Here is a 13667-nt window from a genome sequence, read left to right as displayed (position 1 = left end):
CGTAAGGTAGCGTGGCCGAGCGGTCTAAGGCGCTGGTTTTAGGCACCAGTCTCATTGAGGCGTGGGTTCGAATCCCACCGCTGCCAAGAATTTTTTACTGAACAGTTCAATTTTTCTATCCAAAAGAATGAAAGACTCTTTCCGACCCTGTCAAGTATTTTGAGAGAGAGAGCTAGCTAGCTAAGAACGCGAACGATGTGTGTGTGGTTTTTTTTTTTTTTTTAAACATTCTTACAAATGAACGATAATAAATATTACCCGTTTCCAACTGAATACAAATTGCGAATTATCTACTTTCATGCACTTGATGCTTTCAGTCAGTACCTATATTTTTTTCCGTTTGCATTTTGGACACACCAGTCGGCTATACATTTGCACGGACTTCAGGCGTATTGAACGGTGGTTGGGAAAATCCAATCCACGAACTTAAAAATACAAACATGAAGTTAATTCAGCGTTCTTTGGGAAAAGGATAGCATTCAAGAGTGAACAATTTCTTCTCCCGCCCTAAAAACTCACTCCTCCGTTTTAACGTTCTACCCACTATGTAAAATCTATTTTTGATTATTGAGGATTCATTTGGCTCTTTCCTCAAACTGAGTTTACATAAGCTATTTTCAATCCACTGATCGTTCAGCAATTGATAACCGTACTAAATTATGACACTCTGATTTGGACAAGAAAGAATATTAACATAAATGTCGCATATGAGGTTTTTTTTCTTTCGTAATAGCTTTTTCTATACACTAAAGGTTTAACCGTTAACAAATTGGCAAAAGACCATTTCATGAAACCATGTTACAAATGAAGTGTAGAAAGTGATCAAAAATATATGGTGTCAGATGTGGGATTCGAACCCACGCCCACATAAGTGGACCAGAACACTCATTCCCACGAATGGGAAGGTATTAACCTTGAGTCTGGCGCCTTAGACCACTCGGCCAACCTGACATGACAACAATCCGGCTAATTTTAATAGTTAACCATCGTCTAAGGTACGGAAAACATTATAACTGAATAACTTGTCCTTTTGGTTTTTAATTAAATTCGTAATTGGCGCATTTTAGATTTGAGGAAATGTTTCCTCATTTCTAACCTTTTTTTCATCTGCCAAATGGACGTTTTATATGATTACTCAAAATTGTTCCAAATGGAGTTGAAGATGGGCCATTCATTTCGTCTCACTTTCTTTTACTCCCTAAGCCTCAATTCTCACTTGAACACTTCCCACTAGAACCGTATAGGGCAAACTAAACAAACCGACATTCTTTTTTTTTACGAAGCCAGTTGACAAATATATAAAATATCAGCAGAAAAGTCGTAAGGTAGCGTGGCCGAGCGGTCTAAGGCGCTGGTTTTAGGCACCAGTCTCATTGAGGCGTGGGTTCGAATCCCACCGCTGCCAAGAATTTTTTACTGAACAGTTCAATTTTTCTATCCAAAAGAATGAAAGACTCTTTCCGACCCTGTCAAGTATTTTGAGAGAGAGAGCTAGCTAGCTAAGAACGCGAACGATGTGTGTGTGGTTTTTTTTTTTTTTTTAAACATTCTTACAAATGAACGATAATAAATATTACCCGTTTCCAACTGAATACAAATTGCGAATTATCTACTTTCATGCACTTGATGCTTTCAGTCAGTACCTATATTTTTTTCCGTTTGCATTTTGGACACACCAGTCGGCTATACATTTGCACGGACTTCAGGCGTATTGAACGGTGGTTGGGAAAATCCAATCCACGAACTTAAAAATACAAACATGAAGTTAATTCAGCGTTCTTTGGGAAAAGGATAGCATTCAAGAGTGAACAATTTCTTCTCCCGCCCTAAAAACTCACTCCTCCGTTTTAACGTTCTACCCACAAATATATAAAATATCAGCAGAAAAGTCGTAAGGTAGCGTGGCCGAGCGGTCTAAGGCGCTGGTTTTAGGCACCAGTCTCATTGAGGCGTGGGTTCGAATCCCACCGCTGCCAAGAATTTTTTACTGAACAGTTCAATTTTTCTATCCAAAAGAATGAAAGACTCTTTCCGACCCTGTCAAGTATTTTGAGAGAGAGAGCTAGCTAGCTAAGAACGCGAACGATGTGTGTGTGGTTTTTTTTTTTTTTTTAAACATTCTTACAAATGAACGATAATAAATATTACCCGTTTCCAACTGAATACAAATTGCGAATTATCTACTTTCATGCACTTGATGCTTTCAGTCAGTACCTATATTTTTTTCCGTTTGCATTTTGGACACACCAGTCGGCTATACATTTGCACGGACTTCAGGCGTATTGAACGGTGGTTGGGAAAATCCAATCCACGAACTTAAAAATACAAACATGAAGTTAATTCAGCGTTCTTTGGGAAAAGGATAGCATTCAAGAGTGAACAATTTCTTCTCCCGCCCTAAAAACTCACTCCTCCGTTTTAACGTTCTACCCACTATGTAAAATCTATTTTTGATTATTGAGGATTCATTTGGCTCTTTCCTCAAACTGAGTTTACATAAGCTATTTTCAATCCACTGATCGTTCAGCAATTGATAACCGTACTAAATTATGACACTCTGATTTGGACAAGAAAGAATATTAACATAAATGTCGCATATGAGTTTTTTTTTCTTTCGTAATAGCTTTTTCTATACACTAAAGGTTTAACCGTTAACAAATTGGCAAAAGACCATTTCATGAAACCATGTTACAAATGAAGTGTAGAAAGTGATCAAAAATATATGGTGTCAGATGTGGGATTCGAACCCACGCCCACATAAGTGGACCAGAACACTCATTCCCACGAATGGGAAGGTATTAACCTTGAGTCTGGCGCCTTAGACCACTCGGCCAACCTGACATGACAACAATCCGGCTAATTTTAATAGTTAACCATCGTCTAAGGTACGGAAAACATTATAACTGAATAACTTGTCCTTTTGGTTTTTAATTAAATTCGTAATTGGCGCATTTTAGATTTGAGGAAATGTTTCCTCATTTCTAACCTTTTTTTCATCTGCCAAATGGACGTTTTATATGATTACTCAAAATTGTTCCAAATGGAGTTGAAGATGGGCCATTCATTTCGTCTCACTTTCTTTTACTCCCTAAGCCTCAATTCTCACTTGAACACTTCCCACTAGAACCGTATAGGGCAAACTAAACAAACCGACATTCTTTTTTTTTACGAAGCCAGTTGACAAATATATAAAATATCAGCAGAAAAGTCGTAAGGTAGCGTGGCCGAGCGGTCTAAGGCGCTGGTTTTAGGCACCAGTCTCATTGAGGCGTGGGTTCGAATCCCACCGCTGCCAAGAATTTTTTACTGAACAGTTCAATTTTTCTATCCAAAAGAATGAAAGACTCTTTCCGACCCTGTCAAGTATTTTGAGAGAGAGAGCTAGCTAGCTAAGAACGCGAACGATGTGTGTGTGGTTTTTTTTTTTTTTTTAAACATTCTTACAAATGAACGATAATAAATATTACCCGTTTCCAACTGAATACAAATTGCGAATTATCTACTTTCATGCACTTGATGCTTTCAGTCAGTACCTATATTTTTTTCCGTTTGCATTTTGGACACACCAGTCGGCTATACATTTGCACGGACTTCAGGCGTATTGAACGGTGGTTGGGAAAATCCAATCCACGAACTTAAAAATACAAACATGAAGTTAATTCAGCGTTCTTTGGGAAAAGGATAGCATTCAAGAGTGAACAATTTCTTCTCCCGCCCTAAAAACTCACTCCTCCGTTTTAACGTTCTACCCACTATGTAAAATCTATTTTTGATTATTGAGGATTCATTTGGCTCTTTCCTCAAACTGAGTTTACATAAGCTATTTTCAATCCACTGATCGTTCAGCAATTGATAACCGTACTAAATTATGACACTCTGATTTGGACAAGAAAGAATATTAACATAAATGTCGCATATGAGGTTTTTTTTCTTTCGTAATAGCTTTTTCTATACACTAAAGGTTTAACCGTTAACAAATTGGCAAAAGACCATTTCATGAAACCATGTTACAAATGAAGTGTAGAAAGTGATCAAAAATATATGGTGTCAGATGTGGGATTCGAACCCACGCCCACATAAGTGGACCAGAACACTCATTCCCACGAATGGGAAGGTATTAACCTTGAGTCTGGCGCCTTAGACCACTCGGCCAACCTGACATGACAACAATCCGGCTAATTTTAATAGTTAACCATCGTCTAAGGTACGGAAAACATTATAACTGAATAACTTGTCCTTTTGGTTTTTAATTAAATTCGTAATTGGCGCATTTTAGATTTGAGGAAATGTTTCCTCATTTCTAACCTTTTTTTCATCTGCCAAATGGACGTTTTATATGATTACTCAAAATTGTTCCAAATGGAGTTGAAGATGGGCCATTCATTTCGTCTCACTTTCTTTTACTCCCTAAGCCTCAATTCTCACTTGAACACTTCCCACTAGAACCGTATAGGGCAAACTAAACAAACCGACATTCTTTTTTTTTACGAAGCCAGTTGACAAATATATAAAATATCAGCAGAAAAGTCGTAAGGTAGCGTGGCCGAGCGGTCTAAGGCGCTGGTTTTAGGCACCAGTCTCATTGAGGCGTGGGTTCGAATCCCACCGCTGCCAAGAATTTTTTACTGAACAGTTCAATTTTTCTATCCAAAAGAATGAAAGACTCTTTCCGACCCTGTCAAGTATTTTGAGAGAGAGAGCTAGCTAGCTAAGAACGCGAACGATGTGTGTGTGTTTTTTTTTTTTTTTTTAAACATTCTTACAAATGAACGATAATAAATATTACCCGTTTCCAACTGAATACAAATTGCGAATTATCTACTTTCATGCACTTGATGCTTTCAGTCAGTACCTATATTTTTTTCCGTTTGCATTTTGGACACACCAGTCGGCTATACATTTGCACGGACTTCAGGCGTATTGAACGGTGGTTGGGAAAATCCAATCCACGAACTTAAAAATACAAACATGAAGTTAATTCAGCGTTCTTTGGGAAAAGGATAGCATTCAAGAGTGAACAATTTCTTCTCCCGCCCTAAAAACTCACTCCTCCGTTTTAACGTTCTACCCACTATGTAAAATCTATTTTTGATTATTGAGGATTCATTTGGCTCTTTCCTCAAACTGAGTTTACATAAGCTATTTTCAATCCACTGATCGTTCAGCAATTGATAACCGTACTAAATTATGACACTCTGATTTGGACAAGAAAGAATATTAACATAAATGTCGCATATGAGTTTTTTTTTCTTTCGTAATAGCTTTTTCTATACACTAAAGGTTTAACCGTTAACAAATTGGCAAAAGACCATTTCATGAAACCATGTTACAAATGAAGTGTAGAAAGTGATCAAAAATATATGGTGTCAGATGTGGGATTCGAACCCACGCCCACATAAGTGGACCAGAACACTCATTCCCACGAATGGGAAGGTATTAACCTTGAGTCTGGCGCCTTAGACCACTCGGCCAACCTGACATGACAACAATCCGGCTAATTTTAATAGTTAACCATCGTCTAAGGTACGGAAAACATTATAACTGAATAACTTGTCCTTTTGGTTTTTAATTAAATTCGTAATTGGCGCATTTTAGATTTGAGGAAATGTTTCCTCATTTCTAACCTTTTTTTCATCTGCCAAATGGACGTTTTATATGATTACTCAAAATTGTTCCAAATGGAGTTGAAGATGGGCCATTCATTTCGTCTCACTTTCTTTTACTCCCTAAGCCTCAATTCTCACTTGAACACTTCCCACTAGAACCGTATAGGGCAAACTAAACAAACCGACATTCTTTTTTTTTACGAAGCCAGTTGACAAATATATAAAATATCAGCAGAAAAGTCGTAAGGTAGCGTGGCCGAGCGGTCTAAGGCGCTGGTTTTAGGCACCAGTCTCATTGAGGCGTGGGTTCGAATCCCACCGCTGCCAAGAATTTTTTACTGAACAGTTCAATTTTTCTATCCAAAAGAATGAAAGACTCTTTCCGACCCTGTCAAGTATTTTGAGAGAGAGAGCTAGCTAGCTAAGAACGCGAACGATGTGTGTGTGGTTTTTTTTTTTTTTTTAAACATTCTTACAAATGAACGATAATAAATATTACCCGTTTCCAACTGAATACAAATTGCGAATTATCTACTTTCATGCACTTGATGCTTTCAGTCAGTACCTATATTTTTTTCCGTTTGCATTTTGGACACACCAGTCGGCTATACATTTGCACGGACTTCAGGCGTATTGAACGGTGGTTGGGAAAATCCAATCCACGAACTTAAAAATACAAACATGAAGTTAATTCAGCGTTCTTTGGGAAAAGGATAGCATTCAAGAGTGAACAATTTCTTCTCCCGCCCTAAAAACTCACTCCTCCGTTTTAACGTTCTACCCACTATGTAAAATCTATTTTTGATTATTGAGGATTCATTTGGCTCTTTCCTCAAACTGAGTTTACATAAGCTATTTTCAATCCACTGATCGTTCAGCAATTGATAACCGTACTAAATTATGACACTCTGATTTGGACAAGAAAGAATATTAACATAAATGTCGCATATGAGTTTTTTTTTCTTTCGTAATAGCTTTTTCTATACACTAAAGGTTTAACCGTTAACAAATTGGCAAAAGACCATTTCATGAAACCATGTTACAAATGAAGTGTAGAAAGTGATCAAAAATATATGGTGTCAGATGTGGGATTCGAACCCACGCCCACATAAGTGGACCAGAACACTCATTCCCACGAATGGGAAGGTATTAACCTTGAGTCTGGCGCCTTAGACCACTCGGCCAACCTGACATGACAACAATCCGGCTAATTTTAATAGTTAACCATCGTCTAAGGTACGGAAAACATTATAACTGAATAACTTGTCCTTTTGGTTTTTAATTAAATTCGTAATTGGCGCATTTTAGATTTGAGGAAATGTTTCCTCATTTCTAACCTTTTTTTCATCTGCCAAATGGACGTTTTATATGATTACTCAAAATTGTTCCAAATGGAGTTGAAGATGGGCCATTCATTTCGTCTCACTTTCTTTTACTCCCTAAGCCTCAATTCTCACTTGAACACTTCCCACTAGAACCGTATAGGGCAAACTAAACAAACCGACATTCTTTTTTTTTACGAAGCCAGTTGACAAATATATAAAATATCAGCAGAAAAGTCGTAAGGTAGCGTGGCCGAGCGGTCTAAGGCGCTGGTTTTAGGCACCAGTCTCATTGAGGCGTGGGTTCGAATCCCACCGCTGCCAAGAATTTTTTACTGAACAGTTCAATTTTTCTATCCAAAAGAATGAAAGACTCTTTCCGACCCTGTCAAGTATTTTGAGAGAGAGAGCTAGCTAGCTAAGAACGCGAACGATGTGTGTGTGGTTTTTTTTTTTTTTTTAAACATTCTTACAAATGAACGATAATAAATATTACCCGTTTCCAACTGAATACAAATTGCGAATTATCTACTTTCATGCACTTGATGCTTTCAGTCAGTACCTATATTTTTTTCCGTTTGCATTTTGGACACACCAGTCGGCTATACATTTGCACGGACTTCAGGCGTATTGAACGGTGGTTGGGAAAATCCAATCCACGAACTTAAAAATACAAACATGAAGTTAATTCAGCGTTCTTTGGGAAAAGGATAGCATTCAAGAGTGAACAATTTCTTCTCCCGCCCTAAAAACTCACTCCTCCGTTTTAACGTTCTACCCACTATGTAAAATCTATTTTTGATTATTGAGGATTCATTTGGCTCTTTCCTCAAACTGAGTTTACATAAGCTATTTTCAATCCACTGATCGTTCAGCAATTGATAACCGTACTAAATTATGACACTCTGATTTGGACAAGAAAGAATATTAACATAAATGTCGCATATGAGGTTTTTTTTCTTTCGTAATAGCTTTTTCTATACACTAAAGGTTTAACCGTTAACAAATTGGCAAAAGACCATTTCATGAAACCATGTTACAAATGAAGTGTAGAAAGTGATCAAAAATATATGGTGTCAGATGTGGGATTCGAACCCACGCCCACATAAGTGGACCAGAACACTCATTCCCACGAATGGGAAGGTATTAACCTTGAGTCTGGCGCCTTAGACCACTCGGCCAACCTGACATGACAACAATCCGGCTAATTTTAATAGTTAACCATCGTCTAAGGTACGGAAAACATTATAACTGAATAACTTGTCCTTTTGGTTTTTAATTAAATTCGTAATTGGCGCATTTTAGATTTGAGGAAATGTTTCCTCATTTCTAACCTTTTTTTCATCTGCCAAATGGACGTTTTATATGATTACTCAAAATTGTTCCAAATGGAGTTGAAGATGGGCCATTCATTTCGTCTCACTTTCTTTTACTCCCTAAGCCTCAATTCTCACTTGAACACTTCCCACTAGAACCGTATAGGGCAAACTAAACAAACCGACATTCTTTTTTTTTACGAAGCCAGTTGACAAATATATAAAATATCAGCAGAAAAGTCGTAAGGTAGCGTGGCCGAGCGGTCTAAGGCGCTGGTTTTAGGCACCAGTCTCATTGAGGCGTGGGTTCGAATCCCACCGCTGCCAAGAATTTTTTACTGAACAGTTCAATTTTTCTATCCAAAAGAATGAAAGACTCTTTCCGACCCTGTCAAGTATTTTGAGAGAGAGAGCTAGCTAGCTAAGAACGCGAACGATGTGTGTGTGGTTTTTTTTTTTTTTTAAACATTCTTACAAATGAACGATAATAAATATTACCCGTTTCCAACTGAATACAAATTGCGAATTATCTACTTTCATGCACTTGATGCTTTCAGTCAGTACCTATATTTTTTTCCGTTTGCATTTTGGACACACCAGTCGGCTATACATTTGCACGGACTTCAGGCGTATTGAACGGTGGTTGGGAAAATCCAATCCACGAACTTAAAAATACAAACATGAAGTTAATTCAGCGTTCTTTGGGAAAAGGATAGCATTCAAGAGTGAACAATTTCTTCTCCCGCCCTAAAAACTCACTCCTCCGTTTTAACGTTCTACCCACTATGTAAAATCTATTTTTGATTATTGAGGATTCATTTGGCTCTTTCCTCAAACTGAGTTTACATAAGCTATTTTCAATCCACTGATCGTTCAGCAATTGATAACCGTACTAAATTATGACACTCTGATTTGGACAAGAAAGAATATTAACATAAATGTCGCATATGAGGTTTTTTTTCTTTCGTAATAGCTTTTTCTATACACTAAAGGTTTAACCGTTAACAAATTGGCAAAAGACCATTTCATGAAACCATGTTACAAATGAAGTGTAGAAAGTGATCAAAAATATATGGTGTCAGATGTGGGATTCGAACCCACGCCCACATAAGTGGACCAGAACACTCATTCCCACGAATGGGAAGGTATTAACCTTGAGTCTGGCGCCTTAGACCACTCGGCCAACCTGACATGACAACAATCCGGCTAATTTTAATAGTTAACCATCGTCTAAGGTACGGAAAACATTATAACTGAATAACTTGTCCTTTTGGTTTTTAATTAAATTCGTAATTGGCGCATTTTAGATTTGAGGAAATGTTTCCTCATTTCTAACCTTTTTTTCATCTGCCAAATGGACGTTTTATATGATTACTCAAAATTGTTCCAAATGGAGTTGAAGATGGGCCATTCATTTCGTCTCACTTTCTTTTACTCCCTAAGCCTCAATTCTCACTTGAACACTTCCCACTAGAACCGTATAGGGCAAACTAAACAAACCGACATTCTTTTTTTTTACGAAGCCAGTTGACAAATATATAAAATATCAGCAGAAAAGTCGTAAGGTAGCGTGGCCGAGCGGTCTAAGGCGCTGGTTTTAGGCACCAGTCTCATTGAGGCGTGGGTTCGAATCCCACCGCTGCCAAGAATTTTTTACTGAACAGTTCAATTTTTCTATCCAAAAGAATGAAAGACTCTTTCCGACCCTGTCAAGTATTTTGAGAGAGAGAGCTAGCTAGCTAAGAACGCGAACGATGTGTGTGTGGTTTTTTTTTTTTTTTTAAACATTCTTACAAATGAACGATAATAAATATTACCCGTTTCCAACTGAATACAAATTGCGAATTATCTACTTTCATGCACTTGATGCTTTCAGTCAGTACCTATATTTTTTTCCGTTTGCATTTTGGACACACCAGTCGGCTATACATTTGCACGGACTTCAGGCGTATTGAACGGTGGTTGGGAAAATCCAATCCACGAACTTAAAAATACAAACATGAAGTTAATTCAGCGTTCTTTGGGAAAAGGATAGCATTCAAGAGTGAACAATTTCTTCTCCCGCCCTAAAAACTCACTCCTCCGTTTTAACGTTCTACCCACTATGTAAAATCTATTTTTGATTATTGAGGATTCATTTGGCTCTTTCCTCAAACTGAGTTTACATAAGCTATTTTCAATCCACTGATCGTTCAGCAATTGATAACCGTACTAAATTATGACACTCTGATTTGGACAAGAAAGAATATTAACATAAATGTCGCATATGAGGTTTTTTTTCTTTCGTAATAGCTTTTTCTATACACTAAAGGTTTAACCGTTAACAAATTGGCAAAAGACCATTTCATGAAACCATGTTACAAATGAAGTGTAGAAAGTGATCAAAAATATATGGTGTCAGATGTGGGATTCGAACCCACGCCCACATAAGTGGACCAGAACACTCATTCCCACGAATGGGAAGGTATTAACCTTGAGTCTGGCGCCTTAGACCACTCGGCCAACCTGACATGACAACAATCCGGCTAATTTTAATAGTTAACCATCGTCTAAGGTACGGAAAACATTATAACTGAATAACTTGTCCTTTTGGTTTTTAATTAAATTCGTAATTGGCGCATTTTAGATTTGAGGAAATGTTTCCTCATTTCTAACCTTTTTTTCATCTGCCAAATGGACGTTTTATATGATTACTCAAAATTGTTCCAAATGGAGTTGAAGATGGGCCATTCATTTCGTCTCACTTTCTTTTACTCCCTAAGCCTCAATTCTCACTTGAACACTTCCCACTAGAACCGTATAGGGCAAACTAAACAAACCGACATTCTTTTTTTTTACGAAGCCAGTTGACAAATATATAAAATATCAGCAGAAAAGTCGTAAGGTAGCGTGGCCGAGCGGTCTAAGGCGCTGGTTTTAGGCACCAGTCTCATTGAGGCGTGGGTTCGAATCCCACCGCTGCCAAGAATTTTTTACTGAACAGTTCAATTTTTCTATCCAAAAGAATGAAAGACTCTTTCCGACCCTGTCAAGTATTTTGAGAGAGAGAGCTAGCTAGCTAAGAACGCGAACGATGTGTGTGTGGTTTTTTTTTTTTTTTTAAACATTCTTACAAATGAACGATAATAAATATTACCCGTTTCCAACTGAATACAAATTGCGAATTATCTACTTTCATGCACTTGATGCTTTCAGTCAGTACCTATATTTTTTTCCGTTTGCATTTTGGACACACCAGTCGGCTATACATTTGCACGGACTTCAGGCGTATTGAACGGTGGTTGGGAAAATCCAATCCACGAACTTAAAAATACAAACATGAAGTTAATTCAGCGTTCTTTGGGAAAAGGATAGCATTCAAGAGTGAACAATTTCTTCTCCCGCCCTAAAAACTCACTCCTCCGTTTTAACGTTCTACCCACTATGTAAAATCTATTTTTGATTATTGAGGATTCATTTGGCTCTTTCCTCAAACTGAGTTTACATAAGCTATTTTCAATCCACTGATCGTTCAGCAATTGATAACCGTACTAAATTATGACACTCTGATTTGGACAAGAAAGAATATTAACATAAATGTCGCATATGAGGTTTTTTTTCTTTCGTAATAGCTTTTTCTATACACTAAAGGTTTAACCGTTAACAAATTGGCAAAAGACCATTTCATGAAACCATGTTACAAATGAAGTGTAGAAAGTGATCAAAAATATATGGTGTCAGATGTGGGATTCGAACCCACGCCCACATAAGTGGACCAGAACACTCATTCCCACGAATGGGAAGGTATTAACCTTGAGTCTGGCGCCTTAGACCACTCGGCCAACCTGACATGACAACAATCCGGCTAATTTTAATAGTTAACCATCGTCTAAGGTACGGAAAACATTATAACTGAATAACTTGTCCTTTTGGTTTTTAATTAAATTCGTAATTGGCGCATTTTAGATTTGAGGAAATGTTTCCTCATTTCTAACCTTTTTTTCATCTGCCAAATGGACGTTTTATATGATTACTCAAAATTGTTCCAAATGGAGTTGAAGATGGGCCATTCATTTCGTCTCACTTTCTTTTACTCCCTAAGCCTCAATTCTCACTTGAACACTTCCCACTAGAACCGTATAGGGCAAACTAAACAAACCGACATTCTTTTTTTTTACGAAGCCAGTTGACAAATATATAAAATATCAGCAGAAAAGTCGTAAGGTAGCGTGGCCGAGCGGTCTAAGGCGCTGGTTTTAGGCACCAGTCTCATTGAGGCGTGGGTTCGAATCCCACCGCTGCCAAGAATTTTTTACTGAACAGTTCAATTTTTCTATCCAAAAGAATGAAAGACTCTTTCCGACCCTGTCAAGTATTTTGAGAGAGAGAGCTAGCTAGCTAAGAACGCGAACGATGTGTGTGTGGTTTTTTTTTTTTTTTTAAACATTCTTACAAATGAACGATAATAAATATTACCCGTTTCCAACTGAATACAAATTGCGAATTATCTACTTTCATGCACTTGATGCTTTCAGTCAGTACCTATATTTTTTTCCGTTTGCATTTTGGACACACCAGTCGGCTATACATTTGCACGGACTTCAGGCGTATTGAACGGTGGTTGGGAAAATCCAATCCACGAACTTAAAAATACAAACATGAAGTTAATTCAGCGTTCTTTGGGAAAAGGATAGCATTCAAGAGTGAACAATTTCTTCTCCCGCCCTAAAAACTCACTCCTCCGTTTTAACGTTCTACCCACTATGTAAAATCTATTTTTGATTATTGAGGATTCATTTGGCTCTTTCCTCAAACTGAGTTTACATAAGCTATTTTCAATCCACTGATCGTTCAGCAATTGATAACCGTACTAAATTATGACACTCTGATTTGGACAAGAAAGAATATTAACATAAATGTCGCATATGAGGTTTTTTTTCTTTCGTAATAGCTTTTTCTATACACTAAAGGTTTAACCGTTAACAAATTGGCAAAAGACCATTTCATGAAACCATGTTACAAATGAAGTGTAGAAAGTGATCAAAAATATATGGTGTCAGATGTGGGATTCGAACCCACGCCCACATAAGTGGACCAGAACACTCATTCCCACGAATGGGAAGGTATTAACCTTGAGTCTGGCGCCTTAGACCACTCGGCCAACCTGACATGACAACAATCCGGCTAATTTTAATAGTTAACCATCGTCTAAGGTACGGAAAACATTATAACTGAATAACTTGTCCTTTTGGTTTTTAATTAAATTCGTAATTGGCGCATTTTAGATTTGAGGAAATGTTTCCTCATTTCTAACCTTTTTTTCATCTGCCAAATGGACGTTTTATATGATTACTCAAAATTGTTCCAAATGGAGTTGAAGATGGGCCATTCATTTCGTCTCACTTTCTTTTACTCCCTAAGCCTCAATTCTCACTTGAACACTT

The 13667-nt window shown here is 37.5% G+C and overlaps 21 non-coding genes across 21 annotated transcripts; 11 read left to right on the top strand and 10 right to left on the bottom strand.

Annotated features, from left to right (window-relative positions):
* The first annotated feature begins 5 nt into the window (after positions 1 to 5).
* On the top strand, positions 6 to 86 carry Trnal-uag (transfer RNA leucine (anticodon UAG)). Its single transcript has one exon. It is a non-coding gene; the product is annotated as a tRNA-Leu (tRNA).
* Positions 87 to 836: 750 nt separating this feature from the next.
* Trnal-caa (transfer RNA leucine (anticodon CAA)) lies at positions 837 to 951 on the bottom strand. Its single transcript has 2 exons — positions 914 to 951; positions 837 to 882 (listed from the first exon to the last, which is right to left on the bottom strand). It is a non-coding gene; the product is annotated as a tRNA-Leu (tRNA).
* A 373-nt stretch (positions 952 to 1324) lies between these two features.
* Trnal-uag (transfer RNA leucine (anticodon UAG)) lies at positions 1325 to 1405 on the top strand. The gene has a single exon. It is a non-coding gene; the product is annotated as a tRNA-Leu (tRNA).
* Positions 1406 to 1895: 490 nt separating this feature from the next.
* Trnal-uag (transfer RNA leucine (anticodon UAG)) lies at positions 1896 to 1976 on the top strand. Its single transcript has one exon. It is a non-coding gene; the product is annotated as a tRNA-Leu (tRNA).
* Positions 1977 to 2726: 750 nt separating this feature from the next.
* Trnal-caa (transfer RNA leucine (anticodon CAA)) lies at positions 2727 to 2841 on the bottom strand. The gene is made up of 2 exons: positions 2804 to 2841; positions 2727 to 2772 (listed from the first exon to the last, which is right to left on the bottom strand). It is a non-coding gene; the product is annotated as a tRNA-Leu (tRNA).
* Positions 2842 to 3214: 373 nt separating this feature from the next.
* Positions 3215 to 3295, top strand: Trnal-uag (transfer RNA leucine (anticodon UAG)). The gene has a single exon. It is a non-coding gene; the product is annotated as a tRNA-Leu (tRNA).
* Positions 3296 to 4045: 750 nt separating this feature from the next.
* On the bottom strand, positions 4046 to 4160 carry Trnal-caa (transfer RNA leucine (anticodon CAA)). The gene is made up of 2 exons: positions 4123 to 4160; positions 4046 to 4091 (listed from the first exon to the last, which is right to left on the bottom strand). It is a non-coding gene; the product is annotated as a tRNA-Leu (tRNA).
* A 373-nt stretch (positions 4161 to 4533) lies between these two features.
* Trnal-uag (transfer RNA leucine (anticodon UAG)) lies at positions 4534 to 4614 on the top strand. Its single transcript has one exon. It is a non-coding gene; the product is annotated as a tRNA-Leu (tRNA).
* Positions 4615 to 5364: 750 nt separating this feature from the next.
* Positions 5365 to 5479, bottom strand: Trnal-caa (transfer RNA leucine (anticodon CAA)). Its single transcript has 2 exons — positions 5442 to 5479; positions 5365 to 5410 (listed from the first exon to the last, which is right to left on the bottom strand). It is a non-coding gene; the product is annotated as a tRNA-Leu (tRNA).
* A 373-nt stretch (positions 5480 to 5852) lies between these two features.
* On the top strand, positions 5853 to 5933 carry Trnal-uag (transfer RNA leucine (anticodon UAG)). Its single transcript has one exon. It is a non-coding gene; the product is annotated as a tRNA-Leu (tRNA).
* A 750-nt stretch (positions 5934 to 6683) lies between these two features.
* On the bottom strand, positions 6684 to 6798 carry Trnal-caa (transfer RNA leucine (anticodon CAA)). The gene is made up of 2 exons: positions 6761 to 6798; positions 6684 to 6729 (listed from the first exon to the last, which is right to left on the bottom strand). It is a non-coding gene; the product is annotated as a tRNA-Leu (tRNA).
* Positions 6799 to 7171: 373 nt separating this feature from the next.
* Trnal-uag (transfer RNA leucine (anticodon UAG)) lies at positions 7172 to 7252 on the top strand. The gene has a single exon. It is a non-coding gene; the product is annotated as a tRNA-Leu (tRNA).
* Positions 7253 to 8002: 750 nt separating this feature from the next.
* Trnal-caa (transfer RNA leucine (anticodon CAA)) lies at positions 8003 to 8117 on the bottom strand. The gene is made up of 2 exons: positions 8080 to 8117; positions 8003 to 8048 (listed from the first exon to the last, which is right to left on the bottom strand). It is a non-coding gene; the product is annotated as a tRNA-Leu (tRNA).
* Positions 8118 to 8490: 373 nt separating this feature from the next.
* Positions 8491 to 8571, top strand: Trnal-uag (transfer RNA leucine (anticodon UAG)). The gene has a single exon. It is a non-coding gene; the product is annotated as a tRNA-Leu (tRNA).
* A 749-nt stretch (positions 8572 to 9320) lies between these two features.
* Trnal-caa (transfer RNA leucine (anticodon CAA)) lies at positions 9321 to 9435 on the bottom strand. Its single transcript has 2 exons — positions 9398 to 9435; positions 9321 to 9366 (listed from the first exon to the last, which is right to left on the bottom strand). It is a non-coding gene; the product is annotated as a tRNA-Leu (tRNA).
* Positions 9436 to 9808: 373 nt separating this feature from the next.
* On the top strand, positions 9809 to 9889 carry Trnal-uag (transfer RNA leucine (anticodon UAG)). Its single transcript has one exon. It is a non-coding gene; the product is annotated as a tRNA-Leu (tRNA).
* Positions 9890 to 10639: 750 nt separating this feature from the next.
* On the bottom strand, positions 10640 to 10754 carry Trnal-caa (transfer RNA leucine (anticodon CAA)). Its single transcript has 2 exons — positions 10717 to 10754; positions 10640 to 10685 (listed from the first exon to the last, which is right to left on the bottom strand). It is a non-coding gene; the product is annotated as a tRNA-Leu (tRNA).
* Positions 10755 to 11127: 373 nt separating this feature from the next.
* Positions 11128 to 11208, top strand: Trnal-uag (transfer RNA leucine (anticodon UAG)). Its single transcript has one exon. It is a non-coding gene; the product is annotated as a tRNA-Leu (tRNA).
* A 750-nt stretch (positions 11209 to 11958) lies between these two features.
* On the bottom strand, positions 11959 to 12073 carry Trnal-caa (transfer RNA leucine (anticodon CAA)). Its single transcript has 2 exons — positions 12036 to 12073; positions 11959 to 12004 (listed from the first exon to the last, which is right to left on the bottom strand). It is a non-coding gene; the product is annotated as a tRNA-Leu (tRNA).
* A 373-nt stretch (positions 12074 to 12446) lies between these two features.
* Trnal-uag (transfer RNA leucine (anticodon UAG)) lies at positions 12447 to 12527 on the top strand. The gene has a single exon. It is a non-coding gene; the product is annotated as a tRNA-Leu (tRNA).
* A 750-nt stretch (positions 12528 to 13277) lies between these two features.
* Trnal-caa (transfer RNA leucine (anticodon CAA)) lies at positions 13278 to 13392 on the bottom strand. The gene is made up of 2 exons: positions 13355 to 13392; positions 13278 to 13323 (listed from the first exon to the last, which is right to left on the bottom strand). It is a non-coding gene; the product is annotated as a tRNA-Leu (tRNA).
* Between the last annotated feature and the right edge of the window lie 275 nt (positions 13393 to 13667).

The sequence above is a fragment of the Mytilus trossulus genome, chromosome 10, assembly GCF_036588685.1.
Source record: "Mytilus trossulus isolate FHL-02 chromosome 10, PNRI_Mtr1.1.1.hap1, whole genome shotgun sequence".
NCBI classification, from domain to species: domain Eukaryota; kingdom Metazoa; phylum Mollusca; class Bivalvia; order Mytilida; family Mytilidae; genus Mytilus; species Mytilus trossulus.
This window is presented reverse-complemented; position numbering and strand designations above follow the sequence as displayed.